At 49.9% G+C, this 16,181-nt stretch overlaps 1 pseudogene across 1 annotated transcript in view; it reads right to left on the reverse strand.

Annotated features, from left to right (window-relative positions):
• LOC147118213 (ras-related protein Rab-2A-like) overlaps nucleotides 1–16,181 on the reverse strand; it is a 40,981-nt pseudogene that overhangs the window by 19,649 nt on the left and 5,151 nt on the right. Inside the window, exon 2 of the transcript XR_015077891.1 lies at nucleotides 11,717–11,788. The product of XR_015077891.1 is annotated as a ras-related protein Rab-2A-like (transcript). The remainder of the gene's footprint in view (nucleotides 1–11,716; nucleotides 11,789–16,181) is intronic.

The following is a 16,181-nucleotide window of genomic DNA, read 5'->3' on the forward strand; positions in this document are numbered from 1 at the left end:
GTCTCCCACAGAACAGGGATTACAGCAACAACTAGACCTACTCGACAAATACTGCCAAAATTGGGCTCTAACAGTAAATCTAAAGAAAACCAACATCATGATTTTTCAAAAAAGGCCCAGATGTCAGGAAAACAAATACCAGTTTACCCTCAGTGATATCACTATAGGACACACTATGAGCTACACCTACCTTGGTCTAACTATTACAGCATCAGGGAGCTTCAGCATAGCAGTGAATGCACTAAAAGAAAAAGCCCGAAGAGCCCTATATGCAATAAAAAGAAAATTCTACAACATCCAAATCCCAATCAAAATCTGGCTCAAAATATTTGACAGCATAATCCTGCCCATTGCACTGTACGGTAGTGAAGTATGGGGCCCGCTAAATCACCAAAGCTACACTAAATGGGAAAAACATACAATAGAAGCCCTACATGCAGAATTCTGCCGAAGCATCCTTCGCACCCAAAGAAAAACGCCAACAAATGCATGCAGAGCCGAACTAGGCAGATACCCACTGATAATAAACATCCAAACACGAGCACTAAACTTCCTAAATCACCTCAAATCTAGCTCCCCAGACACCCTTCATTTCAAAGCCTTTCAGACCCAAGAGCTAAACCCAGAAAAGAGTCCCCTGAGTCAGCTGCTACGGAAACTAAGTACTCAGCCGGACCCTGACCAGCCCCAGACCAACACAGCCGTCCAAACACCAATCCGAGTGAACCAAATCATTAAAAAATGCAAAGAAACCTACCTGGAACATTGGAACAAAATAACCGAAAGCCAAAGCAGATTAGAATGTTACCGGGCCCTAAAAAGAGAATATAAACTGGCAGACTACCTCACGACCATCAGAGACACAAAACAGAGACAGACCCTCACCAGGTACAGACTAAGCGACCACCAACTGGAAATTGAAAAAGGCAGATACAAGAAATCCTGGCAGCCTAGAGAGAATAGAATATGCGATCAATGTCTGGCTGGCGAGGTTGAAACAGAAATGCATTTCCTCCTAAAATGCGAAAAATTCAACACATCAAGAAACATATTATTCAACAAGCTAAGCCAAACAACCCCAGATTTCAAGGAATTGGATGATCTGTCAAAATTGAGATTAGTCCTAGGAGAAGGAGACAGACCATACCTTGGGGCCAAATATGTAACAACATGTCACAACCTGAGGACTGTTTAAAATTAAGACTGTTTAAAATTAATATTGAACGTACCAAATGAAGTACAAAGACTGTTTAAAATTAATATTGTTTAAAAGTAATATTGTATGTACCCAACAAATGTCAAATCGATTGACACCTACAGAATGTTGGAAAACTGTACCTTTTTGCTATGTAAGCTTTGGCAATATGGCTCTCTGTAAACTTTCATGCCAATAAAGCATTTTAATTGGAATTGGAATTGGAATTGGAGAGAGACAGAGAGACAGAGAGAGAGAGACAGAGAGAGAGAGACAGAGAGAGAGAGACAGAGAGAGAGAGACAGAGAGAGAGACAGAGAGAGAGACAGAGAGAGAGAGACAGAGAGAGAGAGACAGAGAGAGAGAGAGAGAGAAAATTCTACAACATCCAAATCCCAATCAAAATCTGGCTCAAAATTTTTGACAGCATAATCCTGCCCATTGCACTGTACGGTAGTGAAGTATGGGGCCCGCTAAATCACCAAAGCTACACTAAATGGGAAAAACACACAATAGAAGCCCTACATGCAGAATTCTGCCGAAGCATCCTTCGCACCCAAAGAAAAACGCCAACAAATGCATGCAGAGCCGAACTAGGCAGATACCCACTGATAATAAACATCCAAAAACGAGCACTAAACTTCCTAAATCACCTCAAATCTAGCTCCCCAGACACCCTTCATTTCAAAGCCTTTCAGACCCAAGAGCTAAACCCAGAAAAGAGTCCCCTGAGTCAGCTGCTACTGAAACTAAGTACTCAGCCGGACCCTGACCAGCCCCAGACCAACACAGCCGTCCAAACACCAATCCGAGTGAACCAAATCATTAAAAAATGCAAAGAAACCTACCTGGAACATTGGAACAAAATAACCGAAAGCCAAAGCAGATTAGAATGTTACCGGGCCCTAAAAAGAGAATATAAACTGGCAGACTACCTCACGACCATCAGAGACACAAAACAGAGACAGACCCTCACCAGGTACAGACTAAGCGACCACCAACTGGAAATTGAAAAAGGCAGATACAAGAAATCCTGGCAGCCTAGAGAGAATAGAATATGCGATCAATGTCTGGCTGGCAAGGTTGAAACAGAAATGCATTTCCTCCTAAAATGCGAAAAATTCAACACATCAAGAAACATATTATTCAACAAGCTAAGCCAAACAACCCCAGATTTCAAGGAATTGGATGATCTGTCAAAATTGAGATTAGTCCTAGGAGAAGGAGACAGACCATACCTTGGGGCTAAATATGTAACAACATGTCACAACCTGAGGACTGTTTAAAAGTAAGACTGTTTAAAATTAATATTGAACGTACCAAATGAAGTAGAAAGACTGTTTAAAATTAATATTGTTTAAAAGTAATATTGTATATACCCAACAAATGTCAAATCGATTGACACCTACAGAATGTTGGAAAACTGTACCTTTTTGCAATGTAAGCTTTGGCAATATGGTTCTCTGTAAACTTTCATGCCAATAAAGCATTTGAACTGAACTGAACTGAACTGAACTGAACTGACAGAGAGAGAGACAGAGAGAGAGACAGAGAGAGAGAGACAGAGAGAGAGAAAAATGGGAAATCAACAAAAGGGAAATGTAAAGATCAGCCGCTCCATCAACTCACCAGAGCTGATGTCCTGAAGGCAGTGCTTGGTGTTGGGGTTCAAGTCCCACATGGTCTCGGCAACCTTGCTGGGACCAGTGACCTGGCGAATCGAATAACTGGGGCGGTAGCTCGGGCTTTAAATTAATGAAGGGGGCGGGGGTGGATCCAGGAAAGGCCAAATTCAAAATCGGCAAGAGGAATGTCAAGGCTGTTGGAGCAGAGCTGCGATTTGGGTAAAAATATGCAGAGTGGGGCAGGAAGGGGCAGAGAGACTAACAAAGAGAAGAGGGCATCAGTGACTGAGGTGACATCAGGGGAAAAATAGAAAAAAGTCAAAGCTAAAGGCACTGTGTCTGAATACGCGAAGCATTCGTAACTAAATACAGTAGATGAATTAATAGAAATAAATGGGTTTGATCTAATCGCCATTACGGAGACATAGTTGCAGTGTGACTAAGGTTGGGAGCTAAATATTCCAGGATATTTAGGAGAGATGGAAAAGGTGGGGGCTGGGGGCGGGGGAGTACCCTGATAATAAACGATGGGGTAAAGACAGTAGAGAGACAGTGGACTAGAGTACAAGGGGGTAGAAGTTTGCAAAATGGGACAAACACCCCATTGAGATCCTACATGCAGAATTCTGTAAAAGTATCCTCCGGACCCAAAGGAAAACCGTAAACAATGCATGCAGGGCGGAACTAGGCCAATATCCATTAATAATCACTATCCAAAAAAGAGCCACCAAATTTTGGAAACACCTAAAAATGAGCAACCCCCACTGCTATCATTACAAAGCCCTGAAATGCCAAGAGAGGACCATAAAGAAGAATACCCTCAGTCAACTAGTCCTGGGACTCAGTGAAGTAACTACTAACACTACTAACAATAACCAGCCCCAGGACAGTGACAGCATAACACAAAGAATTCGACCCAACACAATCGTCACTAAGCAAAAGGAAAAATATCTGTCATATTGGGCAGAAACAACAAAAACCCAAAACAAACTCAATTGCTACTTGGCCCATAACAGACAAATACAACATGGCTGATTACCTGACCATGGTAAAGGATAGCAAACTGAGAAAAACCATGACAATGTACAGGCTTAGTGAACATAGCCTGGCCATCGAAAAAGGCAGACACAGGCAGACCCGGCTGCCAAGAGAGGACAGGATATGCTCTCACTGCAGTCAGGGAGTGGTGGAGACAGAGATGCACTTCCTCACAGCTTGTAGAAAATATCAGGGCATAAGGGAGAATTTCTACCCAAAATTCACAAAAATATGCCCGGAATTCAGAAATTTGAATGACGACCAAAAACTCCCATACCTACTAGGGGAAGAGAGAAATTGTGTAACCTTAGCGGCACACTATGTTACAGCTTGCCATAAACAGAGGGACAACCACTAAATATAAGAAAAGAGTATATACAAATTATATGAATGTATATTTATACACTCAGGGATATATCTGTTTACACACTGTATGGATAGATCTGTGTTTATGTGTTCAACCATGAATGTTTTTCGATGCTTTGGCAACATAAGATGTACCTTGTCATGCCAATAAAGCGATTTGAATTGAATAGAAGTTATGATGCAGCTAGACAAAGCCTTGGTTTGACCACACCTGGAGCACTGTGAGCAGTTCTGGGCACCCCACCTTAGGGAGCCTTACTGCCCTTGGAGGGAGTGCAGCGTCGGTTTACCAGAATGATACCTTGACTCCAAGGGTTAAATTACGAGGGGAGATTACACAAACTAGGGTTGTATTCCCTGAAACTTAAAAGGTTACGGGATGATCTGATCGAAGTCTTCAAGACAGTAAGAGGAACAGATCGAGAGAAACTATTTCTGCTGGTTGGGGGATTCTAGGACTAGGGGGCACAGACTAAAAATTAGAGCCAGACCTTTCAAGAGTGAAGTTAGGAAACACTTTTACACACAAAGGATGGTAGAAGTTTGGAACTCTCTTCCGCAAACGGCAATTGATGCTAGATCAATTGTTAATTTTAAATCGGAGATTGATAGATTTCTGTTAACCAAAGGTATTAAGGGATGTGGGGCAAAGGCGGGTATATGGAGTTAGGTCGCAGATCAGCCATGATCTCATTGAACGACAGAACGGCCTCGAGGGGCTGAACGGCCTCCTCCCGTTCCTAAAGGATCTTAGCTCAGAAAAACAAGATATAGAATCAGTTTGGGTGAAGCTAAGAAACAACCAAGGGCAGAAAACACTGGTGGGAGTAGTTTATAGGCTCCCCTACAGTAGTTGTCGTGTTGGGCACAATATAAATTAGGAAATTAGAGGTGCACGCAACAAGGGTAATACAGTAATCATGGGGGACTTTAACCTTCACATGGACTGGGCAAACCAAATTTGCAGTAATAGTGCGGAGGACGAGTTCATGGAATGTATTCAAGATAGGTTTTTTTTTCCGTTCCTGGGATGTGGGTGTCGCTGGCAAGGCCCATCCCTAATTGCCCTCGAGAAAGTGGTGGTGAGCCGCCTTCTTGAACCGCTGCAGTCCCGTGGGGTGAAGGTCCTCCCACAGTGCTGTTAGGGAGGGAGTTCCAGGATTTTGACCCAGCGACGATGAAGGAACGGCCGATATATTTCCAAGTCAGGATGGTGTGTGACTTGCGAGGGGAACTTGGAGGTGGTGGCGTTCCCATGCACCTGCTGCCCTTGTCCTTCTCAGAGGTCGTGGGTTTGGGAGGTGCTGTTGAAGAAGCCTTGGCGAGTCTAGGTCAGTATGTCAAGAAACCAACTATTTTAGGTATTGTGCAATGAGACAGGGTTAATTAATAACCTTGTCGTAAAGGAGCCTCTGGGGAAGACTGATCATAATATAATAGAATTTTATGTTGAGCTTGAGAGTGATTTAGTCAAGTCTGAAACTAAGGTCTTAAATCTGAGCAAAGCAAACTAGGTAGGTATGAGAGGCGAGTTGGCTAAGGTAGATTGGGAAACTAGATTAAAAGATACAATGGTACATAAGCAATGGCAAACATTAAAAAAATTAATACATAATTTACAACAAATATACATTCCTTTAAGGCACAAAAACCTTACAGGAAAAGTGGTCCAACCGTGGCTAACAAGAGAAGCTAAAGATAGTATTCGATCAAAGAAAGCGACTTATAATGTTGCCAAAAAGAGTAGTAAGCCTGAGGATTGGGAGGATTTCAGAATTCAGCAAAGGAGGACCAAGAAATTAATGAAGGGAAAATAGAATACGAGAGTAAACTAGCGAGAGACATAAAAACAGACTGCAAAAGCTTCTATAGGTATGTAAATAGGAAGCGATTAGCGCAACGTGGGTCCCGCAGAGGCAGAGGCAGGAGAAATTATAATGGGGACTAAGGAAATGGCAGAGAAATTAAACAAATACTTGGAGTCTGTCTTCACAGAAGATGACACAAAAAGCATTCTGGAAATAGTGGGCAACTAAGGGTCTGGTGAGAATGAGGAACCTAAAGAAATTACTATTAGTAAGGAAATAGCACTGGAGAAATTAATGGGACTAAAAGCTGATAAATCCCCCGGACCTGATGCCCTACATCCGAGGGTTTTGAAAGAGGTGGCTGCAGAGATAGTGGATGCATTGGTTGTGATCTTCCAAAATTCCACAGATTCGAGAATGGTCCCCGCGGATTGGAAGGTAGCAAATGTAACCCCACTATTTAAGAAAGGAGGGAGAGAGAAAACGGGGAACTACAGACCAGTTAGCCTGACATCAGTAGCGGGGAAAATGCTAGAATCTATTGTTCAGGACGTGGTAACAGGGCACTTAGAAAATCATAATAGGATTGGGTAGAGTCAACACGGATTTATGAAAGGGTTTTGAGGCTGCAACTAGCAGGGTAGATAAGGGGGAACCAGTGGATGTAGTGTATTTGGATTTTCAGAAAGCATGCGATAAGGTGCCACACAAGAGATTATGACACAAAATTAGGGCTCATGGGGTTGGGGGTAATATATTACCATGGATTGAGGATTGGTTAATAGACAGAAAACAGAGAGTAGGAAGGAAAGGGTCATTTTCCAGTTGGCAGGCTGTAACTAGCGGGGCACATATCTATAGATATGTGAAGAGAAGGAGATTGGTGAAGTCAAGCGTAGGTCCCTTGCAGTCAGAATCAGGGGAATTTATAATGGGGAACAAAGAAATGGCTGACCAATTAAATACATACTTTGGTTCTGTCTTCACAAAAGGAGGACACAAATAACCTCCCAGAGATGTCGGGGAACATAGGGTCTAATGAAACTGAGGAACTGAATGAAATCAGTATTTGTAGGGAACTGGTGTTAGGGAAATTGATGGGCTTGAAGGCCGATAAATCCCCAGGGCCTGATAATCTACATCCTAGGGTACTTAAGGAAGTGGCCCTAGAAATAGTAGATGCATTGCTGGTCATCTTCCAAAATTCGATAGACTCTGGAACAGTACCCATGGATTGGAGGGTAGCTAATGTTACCCCACTATTTAAAAAAGGTGGGAGAGAGAAAACGGGGAATTATAGACCGGCAAGCCAGACATCGGTAGTAGGGAAAATGCTAGAGTCCATCATAAAAGATGTAATAGCAGAGCACTTGGAAAACAGTGACGGATCGGACAAAGTCAACATGGATTTACAATAGGTAAATCGTGCTTGACTAATCTACTGGAAATTTTTGAGGATGTAACTGGTAGAATAGATAAAGGAGAACCAGTGGATGTGGTGTATTTGGACTTTCAAAAGGCTTTCGATAAGGTCCCGCATAAGAGATTAGCGTGCAAAGTTAAAGCACATGGGATTGGGGGTAAGGTACTGACTTGGATAGAGAACTGGATGGCGGACAGAAAGCAAAGAGTTGGAATAAACGGGTCTTTTCCGAGTGGCAGGCAGTGACTAGTGGGGTACCGCAGGGATCGGTGCGAGGACCCCAGCTATTCACTATATATATTAATGATCTAGATGAGGGAACCAGATGTAATATCTCCAAGTTTGCAGACGACACAAAGCTGGGTGGGCGTGTGTGCAGAGAAACTCCAGTATGATTTGGACAGGTTGGGTGATTGGGCAGATGCATGGCAGATGCAGTATAATGTGGATAAATGCGAGGTTATCCACTTTGGTAGCAAAAACAGGAAGGCAGATTATTATCTGAACGGCAATAAATTGGGAGAAGGGGAAGTGCAACGAGACCTGGGTGTCCTTGTGCTGAAAGTCAGCATGCAGGTGCAGCAGGCGGTTAAGAAGGCAAATGGTATGTTGGCCTTCATAGCGAGAGGATTTGAGTACAGGAACAAGGATGTCTTGCTGCAGTTGTACAGGGCCTTGGTGAGACCACACCTTGAGTATTGTGTGCAGTTTTGGTCACCTGATCTGAGGAAGGACGTTCTTGCCATGGAGGGAGTGCAGCGAAGATTCACCAGACTGATACCTGGGATGGCAGGATTGACGTATGAAGAGAGATTGGGTCGATTAGGCTTATATTCGCTGGAGTTTAGAAGAATGAGAGGGGATCTCATTGAAACGTATAAAATTCTAACAGGACTAGACAGACTAGATGCAGGAAGGATGTTCCTGATGGCGGGGGAGTCCAGAACCAGGGGTCACAGTCTAAGGATAAGGGGTAAGCCATTTAGGACAGAGATGAGGAGGAATTTCTTCACCCAGAGAGTGGTGAACCTGTGGAATTCTCTACCACAGAAGGCAGTGGAGACCAATTCATTAAATATATTCAAGAAGGAGTTGGATATATTTCTTAAGGCTAAAGGGATCAAGGGATATGGGGAGAAGGCAGGGACAGGGTACTGAATTTGGATGATCAGCCATGATCTCATTGAATGGCGGAGCAGGCTCGAGGGGCCGAATGGCCTACTCCTGCTTTCTATGTTTCTATGATCAGTGTTGGGGTCTCAGCTATTTACAATCTATATTAATGACTTAGATGAGGGGACCGAGTGTAATGTATCCAAGTTTGCTCACGCTACACAGCTGGGTGGGAAGGTAAGTAGCGAGGAAGACACAAAGAGGCTCCAAAGGGATATGGACAGGTTAAGTGAGTGGGCAAGAACATGGCAGATGGAATATAATGTGAAGTTATCCACTTTGGTAGGAAAAACAGAATAAGAACACAAGAAATAGGAGCAGGAGTAGGCCAATCGGCCCCTCGAGCCTGCTCCGCCATTCAATAAGAACATGGCTGATCTGACCCTAACCGCCAATCCACTATCACAGAACCATCTCCTGAATCTAACAGAATTAGACACACGAAATAGGAGCAGGATCAGGCTACACGGCCCCTGGGCCCGCTCCGCTACCCACAGGGCCATGACCGATCCGAACCTAGACTCATGTCCAAATTCCTGCCTGCTCCCCGTAACCCTTAATTCCCTTTACTTCTAGGAAACTGTCTATTTCTGTTTTAAATTTATGTAATGATGTAGCTTCTACAGCTTTTTGGGGCAGCATATTCCATGGACCTACCACCCTCTGAGTGAAGTAGTTCCTCCTCATCTCAGTTTTGAAAGAGCAGCCCCTTATTCTAAGACTATGCCCCCTAGTTCTAGTTTCACCCATCATCGGGAACATCCTCCCTGCATCCACCCGATCCAACCCCTTCATAATCTTATATGTTTCAATAAGATCGCCTCTCATTCTTCTGAACTCCAATGAGTAGAGTCCCAATCTACTCAACCTCTCCTCATATGTCCACCCCCTCATCCCCGGGATTAACCGAGTGAACCTTCTTTGTACTGACTCGAGAGCAAGTATGTCTTTTCTTAAGTATGGACACCAAAACTGTACGCAGTATTCCAGGTGTGGTCTCACCAATACCTTGTACAACTGAAGCAATACCTCCCTATTTTTATATTCTATCCCCCTAGCAATGAAAGCCAACATTCCATTGGCCTTCTTAATCACTTGCTGCACCTTTTTAAATAGTGAGACTGGGAAATGTTGGTGTTCAGAGGGACCTGGGTGTCCTTGTACATGAGTCGCTGAAAGTTAATATGCAGGTACAGCAAGCAGTTAGAAACATAGAAACATAGAAGATAGGAGCAGGAGTAGGCCATTCGGCCCCTCGAGCCTGCTCCGCCATTCAATGAGATCATGGCTGATCATCCAAATTCAGTACCCTGTCCCTGCCTTTTCCCCATATCCCTTGATCCCTTTAGCTTTAAGAAATATATCCAACTCTTTCTTGAATATATTTAATGAACTGGCCTCCACCACCCTCTGTGGCAGAGAATTCCACAGGTTCACCACTCTCTGGGTGAAGAAATTCCTCCTCAGTTCAGTCCTAAATGGCTTACCCCTTATCCTTAGACTATGACCCCTGGTTCTGGACTCCCCGGCCATCAGAAACATCCTTCCTGCATCTAGTCTGTCCAGGCCTGACAGAATTTTATAGGTTTCGATGAGATCCCCTCTCAATCTTCTAAACTCGTGAGTGTAAGCACAATCGACCCAATCTCTCCTCATACGTCATTCCTGCCATCCCAGGTATCAGCCTGGTGAATCTTCGCTGCGCTCCTTCCATGGCAAGAACGTCCTTCCTCAGATAAGGTGACCAAAACTGCACACAATACTCAAGGTGCGGTCTCACCAAGGCCCTGTACAACTGTAGCAAGACATCCTTGTTCTTGTACTCGAATCCTCTCGCTACGAAGGCCAACATACCATTTGCCTTCTTAACCGCCTGCTGCACCTGCATCCTTACCTTCAGCGACTGGTGCACAAGAACACCCAGGTCTCGTTGCACTTCCCCTTCGCCCAATCTATTGCCATTCAAATAATAATGTGCCTTCCTGTTTTTGCCACCAAAGTGGATAATCTCGCATTTATCCACATTATAGTGCATTTGCCATTTTTCTGCCCAATCACCCAACCTGTACTCTCTGGAGTATAGAAGAATGAGACTCATTGAAACATACAAGATTCTGAGGGGGATTGACAGGGTAGATGCTGAGAGATTGTTTCTCCTGGCTGGAGAGTCTAGAACTAGGGGCATCGTCTCAGGATAAGTAAATGGTATGTTATACTCCAATCCTTTTGCAATAAAGGCTAAGAGTAAAAGAAGTCTTACTACAATTGTACAGGGCCTTGGTGAGACCACACCTGGAGTACTGGGCACAGTTTTGGTCTCCTTATCTAAGGAAGGATATACTTGCCTTGGAGGCGGTGCAACGAAGGTTCACTGGATTGATTCCTGGGAGGAGAGGGCTGTCCTATGAGGAGAGATTGTGTAGAATGGGCCGATACTGTCTGGAGTTTAGAAGAATGAGAGGTGATCTCATTGAAACATACAAGATTCTCAGGGGGATTGACAGGGTCGATGCTGAGAGGTTGTTTCCCCCTGGCTGGAGAGTCTAGAACTAGGGGTCACAGTCTCAGGATAAGCGGTTGGCCATTTAGGACTGAGATGAGGAGGAATTTCTTCACTCAGAGGGTTGTGAATCTTTGGGATTCTCTGCCCCAGAGGGCCGTGAATGCTGAGTCCGAGTATATTTAAGGCTGAGATCGATAGATTGTTGGACTCTAGGGGAATCGAGGGATATGGCGATCGGGCGGGAAAGTGGAGTTGAGGTCGATGATCAGCCAGGATCTTACTGCGGAGCAGGCTCGAGGGGCCGTACAGCCTACTCCTGCTCCTAATTCTTGTGTTCTTATGTAACACCCGCTGCCCCCCCCACCGAGCCGCTGCCCCGGGGCCCAATCTCAATCTGGCTATTCCACTGTGTAGGCATCGTGCCCAAAACTGTCCTCACCCACGCTCCTGCTCTCTGTGTGTGTATGTGGAGCTCAGTACCACACCGGGTGAGATCGGTTCGCTCAGCGCAGGCCGGAGGTGGAGCCTGGACCTTTCCTGCTGTGTGTGGTGACATTCAGAGTGGTTCAGTAGGGGATCACTTACCGATGGTGAGGTCATGGACGGGCTGGAATCGCTTGTCTGTGAACTGGAGCAGCAGGCAGGATTTTCCAACACCTGGGAGAGAGGGAGAGAGGGTGAAACACAGGGTCAGAGACAGACCGGACTGACAGAGCGAGAGAGACAGAGACCGAGAGAGAGACAGAGACCGAGAGAGCGAGAGAGACAGCGAGAGAGAGGGACAGAGAGACAGCGAGAGAGACAGAGAGACAGCGAGACAGCGAGAGAGACAGCGAGACAGCGAGAGAGACAGAGAGACAGCGAGAGAGACAGAGAGACAGCGAGAGAGACAGAGAGACAGCGAGAGAGACAGAGAGACAGCGAGACAGAGAGAGAGACAGAGAGACAGCGAGAGAGACAGAGAGACAGCGAGAGAGACAGCGAGACAGCGAGAGAGACAGAGAGACAGCGAGAGAGACAGCGAGAGAGACAGCGAGAGAGACAGCGAGAGAGACAGCGAGAGAGACAGCGAGAGAGACAGCGAGAGAGACAGCGAGAGAGACAGCGAGAGAGACAGCGAGAGAGACAGCGAGAGAGACAGCGAGAGAGACAGCGAGACAGAGAGACAGAGAGAGAGACAGAGAGACAGCGAGAGAGACAGCGAGAGAGACAGCGAGAGAGACAGAGAGACAGCGAGAGAGACAGCGAGAGAGACAGCGAGAGAGACAGCGAGAGAGACAGCGAGAGAGACAGCGAGAGAGACAGCGAGAGAGACAGCGAGAGAGACAGCGAGAGAGACAGCGAGAGAGACAGCGAGAGAGACAGCGAGAGAGACAGCGAGAGAGACAGCGAGAGAGACAGCGAGAGAGACAGAGAGAGAGACAGAGAGAGAGACAGAGAGAGAGACAGAGAGAGAGACAGCGAGAGAGACAGCGAGAGAGACAGCGAGAGAGACAGCGAGAGAGACAGCGAGAGAGACAGCGAGAGAGACAGCGAGAGAGACAGCGAGAGAGAGACAGAGAGAGACAGAGAGAGACAGAGAGAGACAGAGAGAGACAGAGAGAGAGACAGAGAGAGAGACAGAGAGAGAGACAGAGAGAGAGACAGAGAGACAGAGAGAGAGAGACAGAGAGAGAGAGACAGAGAGAGAGAGACAGAGAGAGAGAGAGACAGAGAGAGAGAGAGACAGAGAGAGAGAGAGAAACAGAGAGAGAGACAGAGAGAGAGACAGAGAGAGAGAGAGACAGAGAGAGAGAGACAGAGAGAGAGAGACAGAGAGAGAGAGACAGAGAGAGAGAGACAGAGAGAGAGACACAGAGAGAGAGACACAGAGAGAGAGACACAGAGAGAGAGACACAGAGAGAGAGACACAGAGAGAGAGACACAGAGAGAATCCGAGTGAACCAAATCATTAAACAATGCAAAGAAACCTACCTGGAACATTGGAACAAAATAACCAAAAGCCAAAGCAGATTAGAATGTTACCGGGCCCTCTCGACCATCAGAGACACAAAACAGAGACAGACCCTCACCAGGTACAGACTAAGCGACCACCAACTAGAATGAAAATTGAAAGAAGGAAGATACAAGAATCCTGGCAGCCTAGAGAGAATAGAATATGTGATCAATGTCTGGCCGGCGAGGTTGAGACAGAGATGCACTTCCTCCTAAAATGCGAAAAATTCAAACACAACAAGAAACATATTATTTGACAAGCTCAGCCAAACAACCCTGATTTCAAAGAATTGGATGACCTGTCAAAATTAAGATTAGTCCTGGGAGAAGAGACAGACCATACCTTGGTGCCAAATATGTAACAACCTGTCACAACCTGAGGACTGTTTTAAAATTAATACTGAATGTACCCAACGATGTTCAACGACTGTTTAAATTAATATTGTTTAAACTAATATTGTATGTACCCAACGAAGGTCAAAATAGTTTGACACCTACAAAATGTTGGAAAACTGTACTTTTTGTTATGTAAGCTTTGGCAATATGGTTCCTAAGAGAGAGAGAGATGAGGGGCTGGAGCGGGGGGGGGGGGGGGGGGCGTGAGAGCGGGGGGGGCGTGAGAGCGGGGGGGGCGTGAGAGCGGGGGGGGCGTGAGAGCGGGGGGGGGTGAGAGCGGGGGCGTGAGAGCGGGGGGGCGTGAGAGCGGGGGGGCGTGAGAGCGGGGGGGCGTTGAGAGCGGGGGGGGCGTGAGAGCGGGGGGGGCGTGAGAGCGGGGGGGGGTGAGAGCGTGGGGGGGGTGAGAGCGGGGGGGGGTGAGAGCGGGGGGGGGTGAGAGCGGGGGGGGGTGAGAGCGGGGGGGGGTGAGAGCGGGGGGGGGGGTGAGAGCGGGGGGGGGTGAGAGCGGGGGGGGCGTGAGAGCGGGGGGCGTGAGAGCGGGGGGGCGTGAGAGCGGGGGGGGGCGTGAGAGCGGGGGGGGGGTGAGAGCGGGGGGGGGTGAGAGCGGGGGGGGGTGAGAGCGGGGGGGGTGGTGAGAGCGGGGGGGGGTGAGAGCGGGGGGGGGTGAGAGCGGGGGGGGTGAGAGCGGGGGGGTGAGAGCGGGGGGGGGTGAGAGCGGGGGGGGGTGAGAGCGGGGGGGGGTGAGAGCGGGGGGGGTGAGAGCGGGGGGGGTGAGAGCGGGGGGGGTGGTGAGAGCGGCGGGGGGGGGTGAGAGCGGGGGGGGGTGAGGGCGGGGGGGGGGTGAGAGCGGGGGGGGGTGAGAGCGGGGGGGGTGAGAGCGGGGGGGGGTGAGAGCGGGGGGGGGTGAGAGCGGGGGGGGGGTGAGAGCGGGGGGGGGTGAGAGCGGGGGGGGGTGAGAGCGGGGGGGGGGTGAGAGCGGGGGGGGGTGAGAGCGGGGGGGGGTGAGAGCGGGGGGGGGGTGAGAGCGGGGGGGGTGAGAGCGGGGGGGGGGTGAGAGCGGGGGGGGGTGAGAGCGGGGGGGGGTGAGAGCGGGGGGGGGTGAGAGCGGGGGGGGGGTGAGAGCGGTGGGGGGGTGAGAGCGGGGGGGGGTGAGAGCGGGGGGGGGTGAGAGCGGGGGGGGGTGAGAGCGGGGGGGGGTGAGAGCGGGGGGGGGTGAGAGCGGGGGGGGGTGAGAGCGGGGGGGGGGGTGAGAGCGGGGGGGGGTGAGAGCGGGGGGGGGTGAGAGCGGGGGGGGGTGAGAGCGGGGGGGGTGAGAGCGGGGGGGGGGTGAGAGCAGGGGGGGGGGTGAGAGCGGGGGGGGGTGAGAGCGGGGGGGTGAGAGCGGGGGGGTGAGAGCGGGGGGGGTGAGAGCGGGGGGGGTGAGAGCGGGGGGGGTGAGAGCGGGGGGGGGTGAGAGCGGGGGGGGGGGTGAGAGCGGGGGGGGGGTGAGAGCGGGGGGGGGTGAGAGCGGGGGGGGGTGAGAGCGGGGGGGGGTGAGAGCGGGGGGGGGTGAGAGCGGGGGGGGGGGGGGGTGAGAGCGGGGGGGGGTGAGAGCGGGGGGGGGGTGAGAGCGGGGGGGTGGTGAGAGCGGGGGGGTGAGAGCGGGGGGGGGGTGAGAGCGGGGGTGGGGGTGAGAGCGGGGGGGGGGGTGAGAGCGGGGGGGGGGTGAGAGCGGGGGGGGGTGAGAGCGGGGGGGGGTGAGAGCGGGGGGGGGTGAGAGCGGGGGCGGGTGAGAGCGGGGGCGGGGTGAGAGCGGGGGCGGGTGAGAGCGGGGGGGTGAGAGCGGGGGGGTGAGAGCGGGGGGGTGAGAGCGGGGGGGTGAGAGCGGGGGGGTGAGGGCGGGGGGGTGAGAGCGGGGGGGTGAGAGCGGGGGGGTGAGAGCGGGGGGGGTGAGAGCGGGGGGGCGGTGAGAGCGGGGGGCGGTGAGAGCGGGGGGGGTGAGAGCAGGGGGGGTGAGAGCAGGGGGGGGGGTGAGAGCAGGGGGGGGGTGAGAGCAGGGGGTGAGAGCGGGGAGGGTGAGAGCGAGGGGGGGTGAGAGCGGTGGGGTGAGAGCGGGGGGGGGAAGAGAGCGGGGGGGGAGAGCGAGGGGGGCTGAGAGCGGGGGGTGAGAGCGGGGGGGGAGCGGGGGGGGAGAGCGAGGGGGGGTGAGAGCGGGGGGGTGAGAGCGGGGGGTGAGAGCGGGGGGAAGAGCGGGGGGTGGGAAGAGCGGGGGGGGTGAGAGCAGGGGCGGGGGGGGCAGTGCTCTGGGGGAGGGTTTTAAACTAAGATGGCAGGGGGTTGGGAACCTGAGCAGGGGGTTGGGAACCTGAGCAGGGGGACAGAGGAAAGGGAAACAAGGATAAAAGCAAATTGGAAGGAGAAAAATGAAAGTGGCAGTCAGAGAAATCATCGGTTTAAATCAAACATGGGCACAGGACAGAGAGTCCAATCCGAACTCCTCATTGCTCAGTGACTGAAGGCACGCTGTTTAATCATAGGTTGTTATCAACAGAGCGAGAGACTATCATCAAATAGGAATATATTAGAGCGAGGGAGAGGGTGATCGGGGTACCACTTGACATTTTATCCGAGTTGGGAGCATTTGTCAGTTCCTGTTTGTCGCTGTTTCTGCCCAGGACCG

This window comes from Somniosus microcephalus, chromosome 4, assembly GCF_052327205.1.
Source record: "Somniosus microcephalus isolate GS21.2 chromosome 4, FLI_Smic_1.0, whole genome shotgun sequence".
NCBI lineage: Eukaryota > Metazoa > Chordata > Chondrichthyes > Squaliformes > Somniosidae > Somniosus > Somniosus microcephalus.